The sequence below is a fragment of the Pteropus medius genome, unplaced genomic scaffold (genome assembly GCF_902729225.1).
Source record: "Pteropus medius unplaced genomic scaffold, Ma_sr-lr_union100, whole genome shotgun sequence".
NCBI lineage: Eukaryota > Metazoa > Chordata > Mammalia > Chiroptera > Pteropodidae > Pteropus > Pteropus medius.
The window spans coordinates 31,752,855-31,759,743 of NW_024340696.1; the positions used below are offsets into that span (position 1 = coordinate 31,752,855).

Genomic DNA, 6,889 nt, shown 5'->3' on the forward strand with positions numbered 1-6,889 from the left:
AGAGCAAATTGGGAGAGGATTTATTGTGTGAAAAAATTATTGTCCAATTTAGGCTAAAGGTGAAATATATTAAATGTATTAGAAAGAGTACATTTTGAAATTTAAAGTTTAGCTTATAGAAATTATGAAAGTTTATTACATTCTTTTTACTGTAGATATTGAGAGACAGAGGTAAAGACTTCCCAATTTATTCTACATTTAGAAATTGAGACAGTGCATAATAAAACCTTCTGTTTTTGATGTTTAACTGGAAGTAAATTTATATGTATATATATATATATAAAATTATATGTATTTAAAAAATTATACATGCACACACACATACACACACATATATGCTGGAGTTGGTTTAGACTGGCTTGCAACAGCTGATAAATTTTCAAAAATATGAGTCAATTGATGTTACGTTGTTAGGTTGATACAGGCCAAAGTGAATTTCATACCACCAAAATCAGAAGTTGGCCAGAAATTGCTAAAAATCAGTCCCTTTCCCAGAGAACTGGTTGCTAAATATTACCAGCACATCACTAGCTACTTTAGTGTTTTATAATTCATTTATTTCAATAAATATTTGCTGAGTACTTGCCATGTTCCACATGCTTGGGATGCATGGATGAACAAGACAGACTTATGTAGTGGCTAAAGATAGCAGAAAATCTTTTGTTGTTTTAAATAAATTTATTGCAGCCATTAAAAGTAAGCAATTTTAAAAATCTCAGCTTTGTATAATATTTTTCTCTTTATTTCATGACTGTAACAATAGATCTTTAAGATGTGGTCTAAAAGGATAAAGGTATCTCTTAATGGAATTCCCACTAGAATCTGTGGCTTATTCCCTATATATCCCCAGCCTAAGCATGATGCCTGGAATATAACAGGTATATAATAAATATTCATTGAATAAAAGATAAACACAAGAGGAAGGTGTCCTGCAAAAGCTGGAGAGTCTGAACTGGTTTAGGAGTACCTGTCATCAGTCTATTATGACTAGATGATTGTGTATTATATTTGTTAAATGTTTCTTTACATTTTTCTGCATAATATCCATACCACAATTATAAAAATTACCTACATAACAACTAAAGTAAGTGTAGAAATCAGAAGCATTCGCATTGTATCGCTATAGCTTTAACTATATAACAAGAATATATTGATCAACAGATGTTAGCTACTGTTAGCACTTTCTGTGGATCACTTGAAATATGCCAGTCCCTGTGGCACAGTGAAGGAACAAAAGCAAAGAGAGTCTAACTTGCTCTAAATTACACTTCCAGGAGTGGAGGTAGGATTTAGAATTAGATAGAGTTTAGGTATGCAACTAATGAGTTTTCATTATATTAGTGTAGCTTAATTTATGTTACATTTACCTATATGTTTTTCTTTGTATCAGGACCTTTTTCCTACAAAAAAACAAATTAATTCCTGTAAGTAAGTCATTTTTATGTTCGGTTCACAGCAGATACAAAACAGATTTGTCCTTTACACAGGGCAATTCATAAAGTACCCCACTTTTGTTTGAGGAGAGTCAACTCTTCAAAGCTGATGTAGAAGAAAACTGATTCAGATTATTGGGAAATCAAACAGAACAATTCCAAAACTGTTCCTTTGGGTTTGAAAATTGCTAAAATCTAGTTAGTCTGGTAAGTAACATTGCCAGTCAATCTTATGTTGTAAATTATGAGCTTTAGTGACGGGATGTTCTTTTTTCTCAAAGACATACTAAAGAAAGAAATGATGTAATAAAACATGTTATTCTACTACTGAAAATCCTTAATGACTTTGCTAGTTCCTAGAATAGTGAGAATTTATATTCTTGTTTTAAATTCATCACCTTTTAATTTATATTTTAAATTTTGCTTTATAAATTTAATAATTTATTCAAGTGTAATACTACTACTAATATTACTACTAATAGCTAAAGCTTAAATCATATTTACCATTGCCAGTCACGGTTTAAATAAAATATTTTTCGTATATGTGTATATATAATATGTTCAATAACCTTACTGGTTATTTTTATAATAATCCATTTTGATAGGAGAATATTGGCAATTCACAAGGTTAAATAACTTGCCCAAGCTAGTAAGTGGTAAGTCCATGTTACATAATAAATGTATAAAATTTCTAAATAGAACCACACATATTCGTATAATTTTTTTAGTTTATTAAGGTGCACAATTAAAAAGCTTGAAGGTCACGATCTTTGAGAGTAAATTAACTTGGAACTTGTGGACTGTATATTGTGGTAGGAGGCAGGGCGGGAGAAAAGATAAGTAATAGCATTATTAGCAAGCATTTATGATTATCAATGGTCTGGCATAATTTTACCTTTTTTTAAAATATTTTTTTATTTTTCAATTACAGCTGACACACAATACCACATTAGTTTTGGGCATAAAACACAGTGACTAGATATCCACATAATTTATGAAGTGGTCCAAAAACAACAGTTAAATGCCATGAAATAGGTGGCAATGCCTTAACCATATGCATGTTGTCAGGTCCAAGGGCCACTTCTGTCCTTGTCAAGGGAAGTGCTAATCCTCTCTCTTTTCATACAACACAAATTTACCTTTTTAATATTATATTCTTTCACATGTGTTCTTCTGCTCCTATTCACACAAGGCAAAGCACTCTCATGATTTTTTAAAACAAAAACAAAAACAAAACAAAACAAAAACATTCTATTTCTCCCCTTTAAGCCTTATTCCTTTCATTCATTCTAACTAGAATGTGTTTTCCTTAAACATCACTTCTCTAAATCATTCCTATTCTCTTACAGGTCTTTACTGTGTGACACCTAAGCCAAGAGGCCTCCTCTGCCCTTAGGTGGAAGCTCTGTGGGGCTCATTCCCTCCTTCCCCAGGCTCCTATGGCATTCTGCCTCAGTTAGAGATGGTTCTTCTCACTGCCTACTATTGTTAATAAATGTTTATGAAAGTATGCCCCTAATTTACGTTAGCATTTGGAAGTAGGGGAACATAACTTACTGTCTTTCTCTCAAAACAGACTTTAATAAAGCCAAAGAAACATATTCTAGCCATTAAAGCTGACCAGGCTTAAAAAGGCTGACCTCTTTTTCACCCGGATTATTTCAGAAAGAATGAGATTATTGTCATCCAGTGACATTTTTAAGAGAATAACTCCAAATGATCTCTGAAATCCCTTACAGCTTCAATATCATGTGACCATTTGACCTCTAAAAACGTCAAGTTGAGGAAAAGAACTTTAATGAACTTGTTTAAATAATTATTTTAAAATATATGTACCATTTATTTACATAAAACTGGAACAAGGGTTAAGAGTAAGGCAGCTTGGAAAACAAATTCATAGAGGATCAATAAAGAAATAAAAATAAAGCTGAAAGAACATAAAAAGGAAAAAAAGTCAATGTGATATTTTAAAACTATGTTGACAGCAAACATGTTATTTTTTATTTTACCATAATGTTTTCTACCACTGAGCAGATATAGTTCAAATATCATTATAGCAATTCAATAACTGAATATAAATATATTTGGGTAAGTAGAATCATCTCATTTTGGGTTTTGAGTGCTTTTCTTTAATTTTGATTTTTTATAATTTGAAGATAAAAATGTTTATTTGTGACACCTAATAAATTCAAATTAGTAACTCTTGATCATTGAAGGCATCAATAGGAAAGAAGTATAAATGAATTTCATAACATTCAAAATAGGTTTAACATATATATATAAAATAAATGTATATAAATACTAAACAGGGTATTTCATCATTAGACTCTGACATTTTTAACTTTTAAAAAATAACCATTTAAAGTGGAGTTAGTTGTAGAAATTAGAGAATGTAAAAACCGTCAGCTGTTTCAGAGACACCCAGTATTCCCTCTCACTCAACAGCTGAGATAACTAAGGCTTACAGCACTTGCTTCCCCAGTTTTCATACGGTGAGTCCATTTCTCACACTATATTTCGACCTCATCAAGTAAAAGGAAAGTGAACATTTACATTTACATCTTCTGAACTAGAAAATATTGTGTGATGTAAATAATTAGTTGAATAAATATCAACTCAATCCATGTTGAATAAATGAATACATGAAAGAATGAGAAATTATGTAACTTGAATGACAATCCACATTTTCTGTCCAGTGTTTGTTCCACCATGCTATTTTACATCTCTAACGTTATTGCTGTTGTCTGTTTTCAGGAATTAATAAAATGAAAAGTAAGTTTGTTTTAATCTTGAAAGTATATTAATGAATAAATTTTATGAGTTAATATTATATACATGACAAGACATGTTTTTTTTTTCCTTGTGAGACAAAATAATGGACTGCAAATATTGTTTTATAAAGAAAAGCAACAACTGTTTCACATAAATCATTTTAACCTTTGGTAAAGCACAAAACTATTCATATTCACCAGTGTGCAAAAGATTTTATATACACTTACTCTTTTATATTTAGACTATTTAACTTAAATACAGTTGCTGTATTAAAAAAAAAGAAAACAAATTTCACCTAGATCATTTTAATAGTTTCAAACAACCAAAAATCTAACAATTGGGAAATTTAACTAACTTGGATATTGTGACCAATGCATTAGAAACACAAATTTCTTACACTTCATCTACAAAAACTTCAGTGTTTATTAGTTTAAATTGACATCTTTTGACATGCAGTTAATAATTTTGATGGTAATTATTAGAAAAAGCTTAAAAGATGTAGAATTTTTATTTGTACATTTTCATGGAAGTCAAAAGTTTTTCTTATGGAAAAGCAAGATTTATAATATTTGCCATCGAAGAACAATGATGAAATAAAATGTAAAGGTCTAAAGTAGTTAGAGGTAAACTATGAAATCCATTTAGAGGGCCAAAGATAAGACACTATTACACTGGATTATTAGTATAGCAGCTATAAATGTGAACTGCTTGGTTTGTATTTTGCGAAGAATATCATTCTATCATTTACAGAGGCTATTATGTTCTTTATAAGACTGGTGTGAGAGATAACTAGATAATCATACCAATCTTTGGTTTGAAAAGATGTTTTCCTGTTAAGAGAAAGAAAAGCCCACTAGTAATTTATAGTCCATAAGAGTTTTGTAATCTAAAAACCAGGGGCATACCATTTTATTAATCTCCTGGAGTCTTTCTATATTCCAAGAGAAAACTGGCTAGCGATGTCCTTGTGGGTGATTATTCGTCAGTGCCTCTTTCTATCTATGTGCCTGTGTGTTTTAGCTTTTCTTCCTCCTGAAGAGTATTTCATTACTTCCTTATAATGGCATGCCCCTTGCTGAACCGTCAGTCTAGAGCTGTGAGCAATCTACTTTTGCATGCTTTCTTGCTGAAGGCCTATCATTTTTCTTTTTTTTTTGGTTCCCTACAAACCCTAATTTCCATAATTTCCTTCATATCATTGTTATCAGTGGATCTAAAAAAAAAGATTAAAAGAAAAATCTAATAAATCAACTTTTAGTTAATTGTCTTCCATCCAATTGATGGAAATAAAATAGTTTACCTAAAACAAGCCAAGAATGTGTGTGTGTGTGTGTGTGTGTGTGTGTGTATTAAAAATTACCTTGCAGACTGACATCATAGGAACACAAAACCCAAATTCTGGTTCAGTTTTGATTCAAAACAATTAATGCTTTTAGAAATTTTAGTAAGAATCCAAGAGGTGACTATACACTAAATAGTACTCTGACATGGCCTACATTCAAATTTAAAACATATAATTATCATATTACATATATGCTATTTGTAAAGTTGATACTCCTGGGAGATTTGTACTGTAACTAATGTAACTAATGATGAAGAAGCAGATGATGTTTTGGCTGTTGTCAAAAAAAAGTATGCTAGTGAGAAAAAAAAGTATTTATAGTTCAGTTCAAAGCATCTTTAACAATAAAATCATGTTTTCTACCAGGTTCTGCTTCAACATTTATTATAACTTACACTAAAAATATTTCTATTGATGCTGTTTCTTCTAAAGGTATTTTAACATATCGATCTCCTAATTTTCTTTTTAGTCTGAATGTTGATCAACAACAGGAAATATGCCATTACAATGGATTGGGGAAAAATGCATTGTGGGAATCCAGTTAGGCTACTGAGAACATTTCACTGCTTTCAGAGCAGAGCCTGTAAAAGTACAATATATTCAAAAGCAGCCAATCTGGAAATATCTCCTCCTTGTTTATGGATGAAGCCATGTAGTTTTACTGATTCATAATGGAGCTACAGCCTTTTATTCTGACAGTTTAAACACCAGAAAGAAAAATAAAACTGCTATGTGAGAATTTCCCTCATAAACGGTTTCATGTTAAGACCTACTGTCTATAGGTTCATATTAAGAGTCACAACAGGTCTGATGTCTGGGATCACAAAACTTCCTCTTAGTACAACAAACAGTGTTTCAGGAATAGGAAAAAAAATACAACTTAGAAATAAAGCTTGGTGAGCTATTTTCGAGTAAAAATTTAAATTTTATAAAATCTAATGGTAATTTTCCAGAATACACAAAGATGTCTTCATCGGCATAGTAAAAATTAAAACAAGATCACCTATACATTTTTACATACTTTCCACAAAAATGCCATCAGCACATTGATTAGAATATATAAGATCTCTTGGGAGAAAAATACTTTTTGCATTGCAGCCTGTAAGCCCAACTTGTAATAAGAGACAACACACATTAATAGCTTTATCAAAAAGGGAATACAGCATTTAGAGATGCAAAACACCATTTTGAGGTTTTCCAGGTACCATAATGATAGTTTTTCTTACCTCTGAATATTCATGACAACTCATAAAACTAATGATAAACATAAAAATTGATGTGAACGTTTGACTAATCTGCTCTTATTTGTTTGGAAGAGCTGTCGTAATTGCCTGGTTTGTAA

At 30.9% G+C, this 6,889-nt stretch overlaps 1 non-coding gene across 1 annotated transcript; it reads right to left on the minus strand.

Annotated features, from left to right (window-relative positions):
- Positions 1-2,438: 2,438 nt before the first annotated feature.
- LOC120610845 (U6atac minor spliceosomal RNA) lies at positions 2,439-2,564 on the minus strand. The gene has a single exon (XR_005655017.1). It is a non-coding gene; the product is annotated as a U6atac minor spliceosomal RNA (small nuclear RNA).
- Positions 2,565-6,889: the final 4,325 nt, after the last annotated feature.